General features: G+C 48.9%; 1 protein-coding gene across 2 annotated transcripts in view; it reads left to right on the top strand.

The window, feature by feature from the left end:
- The window catches only part of IPO4 (importin 4), a 2,629,293-nt gene that overhangs the window by 243,283 nt on the left and 2,368,925 nt on the right, over positions 1–17,085 (top strand). The window lies entirely within an intron of this gene.

The following is a 17,085-nucleotide window of genomic DNA, read 5'->3' as shown; positions in this document are numbered from 1 at the left end:
ACTCTTGGTGGCGCAACATGTTCGCCTCGACCAGTGCTGCCCTGCGGGACCTTAACACCTTGTGTGTTCTGGCTTGGGCCTCCTCCTGTTTGTGGGATTTGGCTGAGTCTCTGGGATCCGCAGCCTCCCAGGAGGGTGGTCAGGTGGACTTAAGGCATCATGCGTTGGATGGCGGGGAGCTTGCGGGTTTATTCTCCGCTCTGCTCTGGACATCAGAGGTGCTGGGCCGGGCCCTGGCTTCCTCTGTCGCTCTCCGTCGCCATGCTTGGCTACGGGACGGAGTATTCCCTGAGAATATTCGGGAGCAACTCATCGACCTTCCGTTTGATGGCAGCCTGTTGTTCCATGCCCCGACCGACTCCGCCGTCCAAAGGCTATTGGTGGGGCTCCGGCCTCCTCCTCCTCCTCCTCCTCTGTCCCCTCCTCCTTGACTCCTGAGTTGGGCTGATTCTGGGCCTTCTTAGGCCGGTTGTTCTGGCTGTGGAGTGTGTTTTCTGGCCATTTGCTTCCTTCCTTGGGACTTTGGCATTGTTGGCTGCTGGACGGCCCTTTTGTTGATTGTGTGTGTTCTGCCGGAGTTGTTGCGCAGACTTGGCCCTGAGATTAGTCCTTCTGCTTTACTTGGGCTCCTTGTCAAGCCTTCCGCGTGGGTTTTTTACCCCCTTGGCTCTTTTGTTTTTCCTCTGCTGCGGAAGTTCTTCCAAAGAGGGTTCCCATAATTTGGGACTTCACGTACCCTATGTGGGGTAGTGGTAGCTGTCATGGCTTCCGCTCTGCTAGGGGTTTCCGGTAGCCTTTGGGTACCTGTTCTCCATGGCGTTTATGTAGGTTGCTTTTGCTTCTTGAGGTCGTGTGCGCAGCCACTGGTAGTGATGTGCCCGGCATCTCCCCCTCTCCCTGCTCCTGTCCTGAGGTCTGGGATGATACTGTGTTCTCCCTTGCCAGGCGCCGCCTACTCGGCCTTCCTGGGGCCTCTTGCTGTTCTTCTTGCTTCTGGCAGCTTTTGACTGCCGGCACTGTTCTGGCTGGCAAGTTGCTCTCCATCTGGAGTGGGTTCGCCTTCTTTTCCCTCACTTCCTTGGGTCCTCTAGGCTTCTTCTTACTCTTCCTGTGTTGGCATTGGGTGGAAGCTATTTTGCCTTGTTGGGGAGTGGAGTGCTTAGGCCTCTCCGACCTTGCCCTTGGTTCCTCTGCTGTGAGTGTACGGTCCTCTTCAGCCTTCTTCTCCCTCCTACATTCTCTTGGGATTTGTGGGGTTCAGCTTGTGGGGGTTCCCATTGCCAGGTAGGGACGAGGTTCTACCTGGTCCACAGATCTGGTCCCCTGTGGGGCCCTCTGTTCTGTATTGGTTGTTGGGGTCATTTCACAGACCCTCCTTCCCAGGGGGTATTGCTAGGGTATCTATTCTACGTGAAGGAATCTGCGGCTAGTAGTGTCTATCAGATGTACGAGTTACTTACCTTCGGTAACGATGTAACTGGTAGGGACGATTCTAGCTGCAGATTCCTTCATGGCCCGCCCTTCCTCCCCTATTCTGCGAGGACCCTTGGGTTGGTCTTTGGTCCTCTCCTCCCGGTGGGGGGCTGAGTCTCCTGTGAGTGCCTTCCTTGTTCTTGGCAGGTGGCTCCGTCAGGGGGCGGTTCATTCCTCCCTTGGTTCTTTGGAGGATGGGGTTCTGGTGCTCTGGTGCCCTGTTGCTCTGGCTACTCCAGGTTGGGGGGGGGATTGCTTTCTATCCCTGTCCTCTCCTCCCTACCCTCCTTCCATTGCTATCCTCTGATTAAGGGTCATCTGGCCATGTCTTGCCCTTGTCCCTTGTGGGTGGTTGCCCTCTATGTTGTGGTGGCTTGGAGGTTTGTTGTCCCTGTCTGTCTTGGGACTGGTCTCCTTCCTTGCTCAGGATGGGGGATGGTAGGTTACTACGTGTGCCATGACTTTTACGCATGTTCCTTGCCACTGGGGCACAGAGGTGGGAGGCTGTCTGTGCTGGCAGGGTGGCTGCGCAGGGCTCTGCTTGTTCTTTCTTCTTTCCCTGCCTTTGGGTTCTGCGGTGTTGACACAACTCTGTGTGGTGTTGTTAGTCACCGTTTCTTTCCAATTGTTCTGCTCTTCGCACAGTGTTACCATGTTTCCACAGTTTTTTATATGGTGGTTTCGCGTTGTGGTGCGGAAAAGTTCTCCAAAGAAAACTGATGTAGGCGCGCCGGGGCGGGTCTTATGTGTTACCGCTGACGTCACGTACGCAGACGACGCCTGGGCGTAGTCGCCTGATGTCGCCCCACCCCCGGCGCGCAGGGATGCTGTGGCAAAAAAGTTTCCAGATCCAGTCTCACGCCTGGGGATAATTCTACATGAAGGAATCTGCGACTAGAATCGTCTTTACCAGATACATCGTTACCGAAGGTAAGTTACTCGTACGTTTGTAATTAAGTTACAAACACATGGTGCCCCTGGCTCGCTCCCGCAAGGGAAAGGCTTTGTGTGCTCTGGGCCACACTCCTGATGCCGAGACTCACCTGTTCCCCCAGCTCACGAGTCGGCCGCTCTGGACAGCCTCCACATGGTGATGGTCCTTCTGTGGGCTTTCCAGATTTGTACTTCTCCGAAAATAACAGCTCGCAGCGTCCTTTCAGGCAATTGTTTATTGTTATAAATATGGCCTGAACAGCAATATTCAATCGTTTTAGTGAAGCAGTTTCTCACGGTAGCACTGCAAAAACACTGCGCATTTTTGTGAGAAATGGGCGGTTTTGACGAGTTGCGAATGCGATATTCGTTGTTGTTTTGTGTTCTATTAACTACAACTAAGGTACTTCTGTTATTTTATTGGCCGCCAGAGGATGAAAAGCGGAATGGACTCACTCAGGATTCTAACCTGTGGCCCGCAGTTTCTGCTTGGGTTCCAGCAGCAGGCGCATTAATCCTTGGAACTAGCTTACATGCACCGATGTGATATGCATTGCACGCACAGGGGTGATACAGATTCCCTATCTCTAGCCTTAAGTTAATTGGCAGACAGCCGCAGGGCCGGACTGACCGAAGCTGGCACTGGGCAATCCCCCGGTGCGCCGCACGGGTGGGGGACTATTTTGGACCCCTGGGCGCCGTTTTTGCTATGGGTCGTTTTTGCAGCATAGCTGCAAAATTGGCCCTGTATCAAAATCGGCCGAAAACCGGCCCTGGCAAAGAGCTCGGTGGCACCCCCAAACCCCACCCCCCGTCCCCTCCCCCCCGGGAGGGGGGGGGGCGACTGAGCACTTTGCCAGGGCCGGTTTTGGTTCCCAGTCAGGCCCTGGGCAGCCGTGTGCCCAGGGGACTGTACCCTGTTGGCCAATGTTGGGGATTATGCAGGTAGGTGATACAGCAACCACGGGCACATGTGAGGGAGCAGGATGCCAGGCGTGCGGTTTAGGGTTACACAAGAGTACAACATCACAGCAAGCAGACACACGGGAGAAAGCCAGGGGTGTGCTTCTGTGCGGGATGTTAACCCCAGCGTTCCACTCTGGTACAATTAGTTCTTGAGCAGATGTTTTATACTCTGCTACCTAAAGTGCATTAAAATTCCGGTTTCTGCATGTTGTGTGTTTGTAAATTAAATACAACATTTCATAACTTTTTTTATTTGATGTATCCTGGTTTCTGTATCTGTATGTGCTGTTTTGGGGTTCAAGTCATAGAATTAGCTTAGGTGCGGTGTCTCCGCCTTCCAGAGTGATTCACTGGAAGCGACAAGCCAAAATGTTAAGAACGAATGGGCTAGGCGCTTTAGGTGGAAGTCCCATTCTTGCTCCAACAGAACAGACAAGGGGTGGTGCTTCCTGCACATCTAAAGTGTTTGTGTGAGAAATGCAGACATACAGGGACGCAATAAACAGAACCAGTACCCAGACCCTTTTTACGAGGTGGCGGGGGTGAAACCCCCAGAGCTGTATGAGGGCCCTATACTGTCACGAGCTTGAAGGGTGTCACCCACCACAAATACCCAACTTCACTCTGCTTGGAGATACCGTCGGTTGAAAGGCATACTTACATAAAACACTGCATTCTTGGAGTTGTAGTCCTGGTTCACATCAATGAACCAGTTGGACTAAATTTACAAATTACAATGGTTTGATGGAGGGAAAAGCTGGAGTGAAACATCAGGTGTCCATGGACGTCAAGTCGGTCAGTAGCCTCAGGTCCGGTGCTTCCGACTTTCTTCAGCTGTTGACAGTGCCTGGATTTACTGGGCCAAAACAAAAACGCAATGTAGTAATGTGAAAACATCAGTTTGTGAGGGACAGCTTCCACTGAGTAAGTGACACCCAGGGTCGGACAGGCAGTGCCAGACGGGCTGGCCTGTCAGTTCAGTGTGCGGGCCTTTTTTTGGGCTGTTTGTGGACCCCCCCCTTATGGTCTGGTGGACTGTTTTATATTGTTGATTTTACTAATATTAAAACAAGCCTCTGAAGTGAGCTCAAATGCCTGGATCCTTCCACACCATGAAAAATACTTATACAGGGTGTCTTTGCAAGTTCAAAACTGCCCCATTTGCAAGCATGGGACACATTTAGGTTTCTAATTCACTAATGGGATGTCACCTTTTTATTTGGAGCCAGGGGCTAATTTTTTAACCATTCGGGGTGGGGGTTGCACATGGCGGTCCCAAAAACTCATGCCTGTCCCCTGGAGTCCCTCTAGGGATGTCACTTTGATGATACGACTGGGTCCCAATACCAGCTCAATGTAGACAGGAAGCGGGTACACAGGTCTGCTGTCCCTTGCAGGCTCCCGTCCCTGCATTACACACATTCACAAGGATTTGCAGACCGAGTGCTGTCTGAAGAAAAATAATTTTTACAATAATTGCAGTACTATTGGAGCAGCATTTTTGTGATGCCTTGCAAACGACCGCTTCATGCCCCGTGAAGTGTTACATGTAACACAGCCCAAAAGTCTGGTTTAGTCGCCAATGCAGCACCGACCCCCAGCCTATTAGCCCCCTCAGGCCCATGGTCTGAAGAGCGCCAGGCTGCTACATTCACGCTATGAGTTACCTACAGAACTGCACGGAAGTGATGCATTTGCGTTGGACTGAGGTGAACCGTGTGCTAATGCCCCAGAGGGCCAGAGCAGCAGGAGAGTCACCAGTCCCTGGGATCCAGCCCTCCCTGGGGCAGAACTGGAGTGAAGTTTCAAGAAGCATTGGCATAGCCAACAGGTCTCGCCTTTGGGACCTTATAAGTGTTTAGCCATGCAACAGTTGATATTGTTGCACCAAGGATATTGTGCTGCATAACTAAATACTTATAAGGTCCCAAAAGCAAGACCTATTGGCTATGCCAATGCTTGTTAAAAATGTGTTGGACGCGTTGCTTCAGCTCTTGAGCAATTTCCGTCCTAAATACTGTGAGAAAGTGCCATCTTTCTTGCATGGTATGCCCCCACTTTTTGCTGAATTGCTGGTGTGCTTTGACGAGTGTGAACTGGGCTCCTGCCAATCAGGTGTCCAGGACCTGTGTTCCTGCCCGAAAAACTGTATTGAAGCTGAAACCCAATTGGCATCTCTGGCCACATGTCAGCCCCTGGTAAATGGTACCCTAGATACCCAGGGCCTTGTGACCAGAGAAGACCCCTAAGGGCTGCAGCACTTAGTGTGCCACACTTAGGGTCCCTGCACCCTGACACCCACACCCTGCCTTGGCAGACAGTGTCCTGGTGCAGACCTAAACAAAGAGTAGACATGGCACACCTCCCTGTGTGCCATGCCCACAACCCCACTGCCCTGGCATCCATCAGTCACCCCTCTAGCTGGGTGCCCTATGCCGGTGGTGTGAGCACATGTCCATGAGCCCTGTGCCCCTACAGTACCCAGGGCCATTCCTGGCCACTGTAAGTGCAGTGATACCATTAACAGTATATGGTGCTGGGAGGTTGTCATTACGAACTCCACAGCACCATAATGGCTACACTGAAGACTGACAAGTTTGATATCAAACTTCTCAGCACATAAGCCCACACTGATGCCAGTGTGGGATTTAATGTAAAATGCACTGCAGAGGGCATCTTAGAGATGCCCCTTGAAGCCTAACCTAAAATCCACGTCTGGTCTGAGAGGCTGCCACACAGCAGACATGTTGCTGGACCCCTGGGTGGAGAGCCCCCGCTCTCCTGGACCTGCAAAAATTCACATCCTTGGCGAGGTTCTAGGCCTCCTCCCCCAGGATGGACAGGGGGAATCTTCAAAGGCATACCGCCTTTGTGAGCTTCTCCAGACCACTTGCTGTACTCGGCAACTGGCCCCCACCAGTTCTGACCCCCACTCTGGCTGAAAGACTGGCGGGAAAACCTACTCTAGGAAGGGGGGTGTGCCAGCCTGTGCCAACTCCACCCCTCAGGTGGGAGAGGCGAGGTGAAGCACAACTCCGGGCTCCGGCCATCTTGAAGATGGGAACCCTGCCCAATTGGAGATAGACTCTTTCCCCCCTCCCCCAGGAGAGGAGCAGGATAGGGGGTGTACTCACCCTAGGACAGGGACCTATTGGTCCCTGCCCTTCCCCTACCTGTAATTCCCCTAAATGTAGTATTTAGGGGCACCCTGAACCTTCCTTCCTCAGATCCCGATTTCGAAACAAGAAAGAAGACCAAGAAGAAGACCTGCCATGCAGCTGCTAACAAGAGGACGACACCAACTGATTTGGCCCCAGCCCTACAGGCCTGTTGATCCTTGAACCTGCTCCTGCTAAATCCCGGTGTCTCCGGTGGACAGCAACCTCGAGAACCCCGGGGGACCTGCCTACCTTGACCCTCTTAGAGACTGGGACTCCTACGAGCAGTGGCTCTGCTCAAACAGCAATACCACTGGTGCCAGCCAGGAACCGCAAATCCAGCCCACTCTGCAACCGCCGAACCAGGCCTGGGTCCAAGTGGACAAAGACCCTGAGGACGTCCCACTGACGATTCTGACCTGGAATCCAGTGCCCAAGGACCCTCCTCGACGAGACCTGCAGACTCAGAAACAGGGACACCTCCTACCGCGACCAGCAGAGGGTAAGATTTCCCAACATCCAAAGACACCCCTGCACCCGGCGCCCCAGTCTCCTGTGCCCAACTCCGGGGTGCCTACCTACCCTCCAAGATCCCAACTTACCCCTCGAAGTGCTGGTCTCTCCAGAAGATCCACCGTCCTCGGGCCTGCAGCCTTTGTTCTCTTCTCAAGATCTCCATTGATTAACATTGAGCGCCCGACTGCTCAAAAACACCCTGCACCCAGCCGCCTTAGTGCCCCTGGCAGTGCAACCTGTGTCCTATCCTACGTCCCCATTTGCCCTGTGCAAGTGACCAGGAGCCCAGCTCCCACAGCCGTGGGGCTTGCTAGCCAGCAGCCACCAACCGAAGGCCCCCCTACCTCTCATTTGATAACATTGGGCTGAACTACCTCTGCACCCGGCTGCCCCTGTGCCGCTGAGGGTGTACCAACTGTACCTACCTGACCCTGGGAGACCCCTGAGTCTATGCCCAGAACCTTAACTCTGCCAGTCGAGTACTTGCCTAAATCCTTATAACTCACTTTTCTTCCATAGGCTAACATTGACTGGTTACACTCAGAAATTCTTCTAAATGTGGAGTTTGGGAACTTTAAAATATTCACCTAAAATCAGCCAAACAACGAATTCCAATTTACTCACCTGTGATCAGGAGAGACCTCAGTGCTGCACCTTCTAGCCCAGCACAAACCCTGAAAAGTAATTTTAACCGTACTTACCAGTAACCTGAATTTTCTTCCATAGGAAACCATTGACTGTTTTTCTGTGAAATTTCTTCTGTCTTTTTTTGCAAACTACAAATATTCTTTAAAAATCGTACCAACTACCAAAACGTAATTACTTACCTGTTTTAGATAAGGGACCTAGTGCTGAACCTAGGAGTCCAGTACTGGATTACAAAAGTAACGAGAACCTACTTTATCTGCAATTTGAATTTCCTTCCATAGGATAACATTGGTAATTTCAGTTGAAAAAGTTTCTAAGTGTCAACTTTTTAAAATACAATCATATTAGTTAAAAATCACTACTGTAACCAAAACTCTTTTACTTAACTGTTTACAGCTCCTGTCCTGGGACTGAATCTAGGATCCAGTCTAGTGATTAGAAAAGTAATCTACACAGTAACTAAATGCATTCAACTAGAAATTCCCATTGAGCTCATGTTGCATTGTGTTTGAGATTGTGTTGCCTATTGCAACAAACTGTAACTATTGCATTCAAAAAGTCTATTGCCTATTTTAAAAGTACGTAACTAAAGTAACTCATTCTGAGAAAGTATATTTTGCTACCTTGTTGGTTCTAAAATAAAACAACTATATTTTTTATACAAAACAATTGGCCTAGAGTTCAGTTCTTGTGTGTGAGACCATTTGCTGACTGAGTGTGTACAACAAATGCTTTACAATGTCCTCTGATACTGCCTTACTGCTCGACCAAGCTACCACTTTAGAGAGTAAGGTTATATCTAACTTTAGCCTCTGCCAAACCTCTGGGGACTGTGGACTCTGTGCACACGGTACCTTACTTTGGTCCAGTATATACAGAGACACTTTTTTTTACAAATACTAAAATGGAATGACCAGGGCACTGCAGGAGATGTTTCCTTCAGTGACTAGTCAGAGTACAGCAAGCATATGTCACACATCTTTGACAGGTTCTTGTATGTTTTTTTTGATGGCCACGCTCTTTCATGCTTCTTTGACCACCCTTATGGGCTGCTCATGTGTTGTTTATGTGAAATGCATTGGTAAAAACACTGAAACTTCGCAACCTACTTTTCTCTAATTGCTCCAAAGTACGGTGTCACCTCACTACACAAGTAAATTGGTCCGACCACTTCTTAGTTGAATTTTCACTATTGAGCTTGAATAAGCCCCCTCAGAAGACCTCTCTTCCGTCAATTTGGCGACGACAGTGGCATAAGGTAACAGTTGAGGAGCTGCAGAGGGTATGGAAGAAACCCAATATTACAGAAACGGATAATGTGGAGCTCGCTTTATTGAAGTTTAACAACTCCCTTACAGAGGCAATTAATGTGTTTGCTCCTTTGAAGCTACATAAACAATACCCCACCTCCAAGCAAGAAGTGTGGTATACAGAAACTCTTAGAATAGAGAAACAAGGATGTAGAAAGCTCGAGGAAATCTCGAACTGAGGAAAGTAGGAAAGTACACCTGGACGCTCAATCCAACTATTATAAAAACATTAGACTGGCAAGGAAGAACTGTCTTGCCCAGCAGCTTGCTGAGGCGGGTAACTCTTCCAAGGAATTGTATAAAATTTTACAGGCTTTTGTAAAACCGGTAGCCAGTGAAAGTCCAGATGACTTTTCTCAGTCCCTCTGCGATGACATCTCCCTGTTTTTTGAAAATAAAATTGATCTGATTTATGATAAAATCACAAAGGCCCCTAGTCAAAGGAATAATAGTCTGATTCCCTCCCAAGTACCCTCATATGGTGATAATTCACTTATTACCTTTCCAGCAGTCAATGACTCCGATTTTTTCTCCCTCATCAGCCATATAAAATCGGGGTCCCCTGATGATTTTGTGCTTGCCAAAATGGTCACCTCCCTGAGCACACTGCTTGATCCCGAGATCCAATCAGTCATAAATCTTTCCCTCAGGGAGGGGCTGGTGCCTATGGAGTGGAAGAAAGCAGTGGTGAACCCCATTCGAAAGAACGCAGCACTTCCATGGACAGACCTCTCTAACCTCCGACCCATCTCCCTCCTGCCATACCTTAGCAAGATGACCGAGAAACATGTGAACACACATTTGTCTAAATACTTCGAGGCAGCGGAGGGTCTAGACCATTCTCAATCTGGGTTTAGACCTAATCACCGCACCGAATCTGCCCTCCTCTCCGTGACCGATAACATCAGGATGGCACTGGATGGAGGGGGCTCTATGATTCTGGTGCTGTTAGATTTATCCGCTGCCTTTGACACGGTATCACATGAGATTCTTCTCGGTCGTCTGAGGGAGGTGGGCATAGGAGGCACGGCTCTGTCCTGGTTGGAGAGCTTTCTCACTGGCCGCTCACAAGGAGTCAGATTGGGCTCCCTTCATTCCATCTCAAGGGAGCTCACCAAGGGAGTGCCACAAGGCTCATGTCTAAGCCCTACACTTTTTAATGTGTATGTGGCCCCCTTGGCTGACATTGTGAGAACATATGGGTTCACCCCGGTGTCGTATGCTGACGACACCCAGCTTTTGTTCCCTTTCCAGTCCCTCACACCAGCAATAAAAAAATCTTTTGCGGATGGTATGAGGGCAGTATCAGATTGGATGGCCTCAAATTGCCTCCAATGCAATGCAGGCAAAACAGAGGTTATGTTGTTTGGAGAGGCCCATTCTATGGTCTCCAGAATGGTGGCCTCTGGATTTGGGACCAGTACCAAGCCCTAAACAGACCGTAAAGAATCTGGGTGTGCGACTAGACCAGGCACTACTGCTTAACACCTTGAATGCTAAGGCTTTTCCCGCTGGGTGCTGACCAGATTGGATTCCCATTGTTCATGACAAGGTCAGCTCGTCATTAGCACACATCCAGTGTACTGCATGACGAGCTGACCTTGTCATAAGCATGGAACAGGTTAAAGAACATGTTAGTCAGGTTACTGGATCCTGCTTTCATGTTATTGGACTTCTAAGGCGTGTGTTCCCATTCTTGCCCGACATCCACAGAAAGACACTTGTCCAGACTCTTGTAGTCAGCAGGCTGGACTATTGTAATGGACTTCTCATCTCGGCCAATGAGGATCAACTTAAGAGACTACAGGTGGCTCAGAACACCGCGGCCAGACTGGTTCTTAATGCTTTACCTAGGACCCCCTCACGTCCCCTTTTGAATAAACTTCATTGGCTGCCTGTCCGGCAGCGTATTAAGTATAAAATCTGTTGTACAATACATAAGTCTGTTTGGATCTGGCCCTATATATTTGACTGAAAAGCTCAATTTCTATTGTCCTGGACGCTCCCTGCGTTCCAGCAATCAATTACTACTTCAGGTCCCTAGGATTAAAAGGACTAGGCAGGGAGGCCGAGCTCTCTCTTATAAAGGCCCCATTCTCTGGATTTCACTCCCCTTCACTCTGAAACAAAATACTAACTTTCAGTCCTTTAAGCAGTCTCTCAAAACATTTTTATTTTCGACTTCTTAACTATTTTACAGACTATAAAACTTGATTGGGTATTCCAGCAATAGCGCAAGCGCGGAGATACCCCTTCGGGGGTCGATTCCTGCGCTATAAACCTTGAGAATGAACTTCTTTCATTTGACATCTCCACAGAAGGGGACATATAGCGCATTGTTTATTTATGTATTTGCTTAGGCAACATAATGCATGCCTTATTTACTTGCCACGGATGTTTGCAGGCGAACATGTCTTATTTCAGGCAAAACGGTCAAGGGAGAGTCAGACTAAAAGAGAAAGACCAAGTCTCCAGGGCCAAACACGTGCTACCATCCACACCGCAAGTTTTGTAGAGTTTATTTTAGTTGATGTCCCTGCTGGGTACTGCAGGTGGCACAAGCTTCCCCTGATGACGTTTGCTCCTATGGATGTTTCTAGTTTGGTCTTTTAAGTCGGATGAAAAAACTAGAGGGACAAGGCGCTGTCGGAGGGGCGTGGCCTGTGCAATTAAGGGTGTGATTTACACAGGTAAGCTACAAATCTGTTTAGCACAGTGTGCCGCCCGACTGGTGCTTTGATGCCTCTTTCTGTTAATGCATCCAGATCTCTTACAAGAACTAACATCACTTCTAAAACAAACCAGGACTATTGGCTTTGTCAGTGGTTGCTCCCTGTGTAAAATAAAGGAGTAACAACCTTGACTTTGTTTTGAATAATGTTGAAAATGCTTCAATTGAAGAAATTGTGAGTTTGGTGATAACGCTCCGAGGGACGTAAAGCCAAACTCTTTGTGAAATATTTACTTTTATTTATCGTTGCCCTGAAACATGTTTAGAAGTTGCTAATGCTTGGCAGCTGTCTACCCTGAAGCGCCTTTTTAGGTTTTGCCTGCAAGTGCGCACGTAGTGCGCATGCGCTAAAAAACCTTGAGTCTTATGTGGGATCGATGACCCGCCCCCGGCTCCCATTGGCTAGCTCCATAAATGGAGGCTAGCCATTGGGAGCCGGATCTGTCCGTCAAGGCCGGACCAGATTCGGGGGCGTTCCCGCATTTTTTTCCCTGGGCGTGGTTCCGTTCGTCTTGGAGGCGGCCTCTCCTCTACCGGGCCGGATTACACTGCTGCAGCCGTCGGAGTTGGTAAATGTGCGGTGGGCGGAGTTTCGTTTGGGTTTGTTTTCTTGAGTCCATGCCGACCGCCGCCAGAAGAAGTCCAGGTGAGTGTTATTTTATTTTATTTATTGCCTTCCCGCCCCCCCTCCCGCTGTCCGTGTGCTGTCCTGTCTTCCCCGCCCCCTCCCGCTGTCCGTGTGTTCCACCCCCACCTGGGCCGAGGGGTTTCCCAGAGACCGGAGTGTTTCCCAACTTAGGGCTCGCACTGCACGGATGGTGCGCGCTGAGTCCTCGAGGCCGCCTGCTCACATCACTGGCGCATTGGGCTAAAGGCATATTATGTTTCATTGTATGTGCTTTCAGATTGCGTTGCTCGTTCCCAACTGCCGGTGACCGGGACACAGCCCTGGTAACTTCCTTTTTTTCCTTTTTTTTGTGCAAGGCATTTACACTGTAAGTATTCCAGATACCCTAATGATTTGGCAAGGAGAACAAAAAAACCCTCTAGAACATAATGTTTGGATGACTTCAAATGATCTCTTGTGTTCGTTTCTGTGGAATCACCGAGGCTTGATGAACGCTAAGTGAATCTGATGCATAAACACAGCTTCTACCTCGATTCTGATGAGTGCCAGATGTGGGGCGCATGTGATGTGTGTGTCTTTGTGATCAGGCAGAATCCATTGCTGTTTTTAACCTACCGTAGCGCTGTCATGTTGATTGCCCCACTCAAGGGCTGCTGCTACGGGGTTTGACTGCAAGGGGCTGGATCTTTTCAAAGGTGGGGTGCTTTGGTCGTGCTGGAGGCAGCAATAGGGTGAGAGAAAGGTGGGGGTCGGGCTCATTAAAAGCTGCATCTCAGAATATACACTCAGAAAGAAAAACAGCAAAGCGCACACTGCAAAAATAAAAATCATGCAAAGCACCAAGTGCTTGTTCTCACACTGGAACAAAAGCAGTGATTTAATTCACTTTTAAAATAGATAGGAAGTCGGGTCGGCTAGATTTCTTCTTTTATTTCACTGGATGCACAGTTTTTTAGTGGCTGGTCTTTCTACGGACTTTGCCTTGCATTCTTAACAAAGTTAGGCAAAATGGATCATTTGCAGGCCTGGCGAATTAACATTATTACGGGTCTGTTGATTCGATCTTGAATGTAGAGCAACATTTATTTGAAAATGTTACTTTAAGAAAAGGTAACTCCTCCAACATCTGTACGCAGTAGTGCTTCATTCAAATAAGCACACACACTACTATCGAAGTGACAGATTTGGTATGTACATGTCCTCCATTTACACTCACGATTACAAAAAGTTACTTTCCGTGAATTGCTTTGAATAAGTCAGAAGCGGCCCATGGTCTTCCGATGAGGTCGTCAGACACCCCAGACTGAGAATGAAGAGAAACGGAAACACAACTTCTCTAATGCACCCCAGGTGTGTGAATGTGTGAGAGCCGCCCATGGTAAATGGAAGACCAGAGCTGTAAATACTGATGGGAACCAGGAGATGGTATAACAGAAGCACATTACGAACGTCGGCTTCTAATCCTGGTTACAGAATCAAAACTGGTGGAATGTGATGGTCGTAAAGTGCACTTACGCACCGGCCTCCAAGGCAGAACGGCGGCATTCACACATTCAAGATCAGGGGTGGGGTTCTAGGCGTTCATTTGTGTGGCAACCTGAAAAAGTATTTTACACCCACAAACTTACTCCTGTCAAAGCAGGGAAAAGTTCATTTTCATAGTGTGGCAGCCTGATTTACACCCACAAACCTACTCCTGTCAAAGGCAGGGACACCTTCATTTTTTTTTTTTGCAGAGTTTTATATACCGCGAACTAGACCCAAACCGAATCGGGTATCAGAGCGTTTTACATAGCACCAGTTATGTTACATGAGGACACACATTCATTTTTGTTAGGCACGGGGAGATTAAGTGATTTGCCCAGAATCACAGGATGTTTGGCGTCGCTACCGAGACTCGAACCCAGGTCCGTTGGGAGGGGGCACGCAGATATTTAATAAAGGAATTAGCCCCTGGCCTCACATGTCTCATCTCCAGATGCAAAGCACAGACCAGAATCAGGCAGCCGGCACTGTACTGACTGAGCCTTTCCGGCACGGTGTGTTAGATAAAATGAACCTACCTACTACACTGTAACTGGGGGTACTGGCAGGGACCGCATGAGCATGTGAGGTGCAATAGGTGTGCGCTGGTATGACCGTAACTCCATGTCAGTGGAGGCGGGAGCCTGGCACCCCCCGCTTTATAGTGCTATAAGCAGTCCGGTCTCTGCGTAAGCAAACCAAGTATTTCACATCACTTAGTGCGCTCAGCAGAGAAGCCAAAGAGATAATGAGCAAATAGTCAGAACCCTTTTACAGTCCGGATTATTTCATACGCTCAGCAACAAGGCCAAAAGGTGTGCTGTTTTAACATTAAGCACCTAATGTTTATTAACTGCGAAACGTTTTAGCCACTCACGATTGTGTGTCTGGTCGGTATTACGCCCTATCACGTTTGTGAATGTGTATATATTTTGCAATGTGACCTATGTACTAATAGATATCTATTACTGTGTTTGGTACTGTGTACAGACCGAAATGATGCTGAAACTTGAGGACCTATAATAACAGCGTTGCATTTCTGGTCTGCTTGTTTTCTGGCTTAATTGTAACTCCACAAACCCTTTCATATCTCATCGGCTTTTCCCATCCTCTCACTCATTGTGTTTGTGTTTAGAATTTGTATTTGGCATCCTATCCCTGACGAGGCCCTGAAGTGCTTGCAAGTGAGAGGCTCCTCCATTTGTTGTGCATTGTTAGTAGAGTGTAGGTTTACTGTGTAGCTTACATGGGATGCATTCTGTGTTGTGTGTATGGTGATAGAGGCGTGCTGCAATCATATGGCAGCAAAATTGTGGCTCCACTTATGCATGGAGTGAAGCTGAAGTGTGAGGGAGAGATAGTAATGTGATGTCCTCTTGTGTTTTTCACATTGTTCTTAGAGATCTTTTTACTGACGTTTGCAGAAACATTATATTTCAAGTTCCATATTCAATCACATAAATTCCTAGACCCCTCTCCCTCCACAAAAGACCACAGGGTTGATACAGTGATCAGTTATCCAGTATTTGTTTATGCATAATACAGTCTCATTAGACGTGGTGCATTTGTTTTCCTCCTTACTAGGAATTGTTCATTTGTCTCTCCTGGTAAGTCAATTTCTGCGTCACAAAAATGTAACCAATGTTCATATTTTTATGAGCTGCCCCTGCCCTTATTCATTGGAAGATGAAGAACCCTGCACATATCTAAACTTACCATACATGTTTCAATTTCTAAGGGCGGATACACTTCGCCAGGCCTGTGTGATATGTCACTTTACTAGGACTAATGCTAGTTGGGATTCAACCATTACAACGCGGTCTTTACACCTCGCTACCAGGAGGCGGCCTGGGGCCCCGCTGGTAGCGAACTGTGGGGGAACCAAGACCCCCGTGATAGCAGTACTTATCGGATTACGGCGGGCGGGAGGGGCACTCCACGCAGCAGTTGTGACTGCTCCCCATAACATTTGTAATATGGGCAATTCAAGTCACCATAACATTTGTAATATGGGCAATTCAAGTCACCAAGGAGCATTGTGACCTTCTAGGGGAAAGAGTCCGAAAGCGGGTTACTTAAAAAGGTCTTGTAACTGCAGGTGTCCTGCAATATCATTTTAATGTATAGTTGGGAAAGAATATATTCTTTATAATGAACAGTTGCAGAATAACTCTCTCCAAAGCTGTATGGAACTCTGAGGGCCTGATGTACATTGCCAGACAGTGTGTGGGGCTTGCAGTGTGTGTGGGGGCTTGCAGTGTGTGGGGGGGGGCTCGCAGTGTGTGGGGGGGGGCTCGCAGTGTGTGGGGGGGGGCTCGCAGTGTGTGGGGGGGGGGCTCGCAGTGTGTGGGGGGGCTCGCAGTGTGTGGGGGGGCTCGCAGTGTGTGGGGGGGGCTCGCAGTGTGTGGGGGGGCTCTCAGTGTGTGGGGGGGGCTCTCAGTGTGTGGGGAGGGCTCGCAGTGTGTGGGAGGGCTCGCAGTGTGTGGGGGGCTCTGTGTGGGTGTGTGTGGGGGGCTCTGTGTGGGTGTGTGTGGGGGGCTCTGTGTGGCTGTGTGTGTGGGGGGCTCTGTGTGGGTGTGTGTGTGGGGGGGCTCTGTGTGGGTGTTGGGGGGCTCTCTGTGGGTGTTTGTGTGTGTCATTTGCGAGAGATAAAGCTAGTGGCATTGTAAATGACAATGCCATTTATTTATGTTAAAAAAAACATAAATAAAAATAATGTCAAGAGCAATGCCAATAGCTCAAACTTTAACAAAGGCAAAACATTGCATTGTAAATGCTTGTTCATGTAGAGCTGTCACATTTAGAGCCTGACTTTTGCTCTTCGCTCTCCTGCGCGCTGCAGATACCAGCGCGTGCGCTTTCAGATCTCGATCACGTGACCATATCTTCCAAGTAGCACCTGACTGTGTAAGCATGAATAACAAAGGAAGTCTCTTTGAAGCTTCATCAAAGACCGGTGATCGGTGGTATTGCGCCGAGTTAAAGCTATTTTTCACCCTGAGGGCAAAAATGGAGAGCGAGAGTACCTGTTTTTTAGAACTTAGGTGCTGAGCACCTACAGGACCTGGCCCACTTAAAGCTCTGGATATAGTAGTTATGGGAAGCTCCTAACAGAAACTGCCCTCCGTGTTAGATTCTGGCCTGCATCGTCCGCTCAACCAAGTCGCAGGCCATTCACCAACAAAAATGCATATTTCA

The sequence above is a fragment of the Lissotriton helveticus genome, chromosome 5_1 (assembly GCF_964261635.1).
Source record: "Lissotriton helveticus chromosome 5_1, aLisHel1.1, whole genome shotgun sequence".
Lineage (NCBI taxonomy): Eukaryota > Metazoa > Chordata > Amphibia > Caudata > Salamandridae > Lissotriton > Lissotriton helveticus.
The sequence above is the reverse complement of the archived record's forward strand: the minus strand, read 5'-3'. Positions and strand labels throughout refer to the sequence as shown.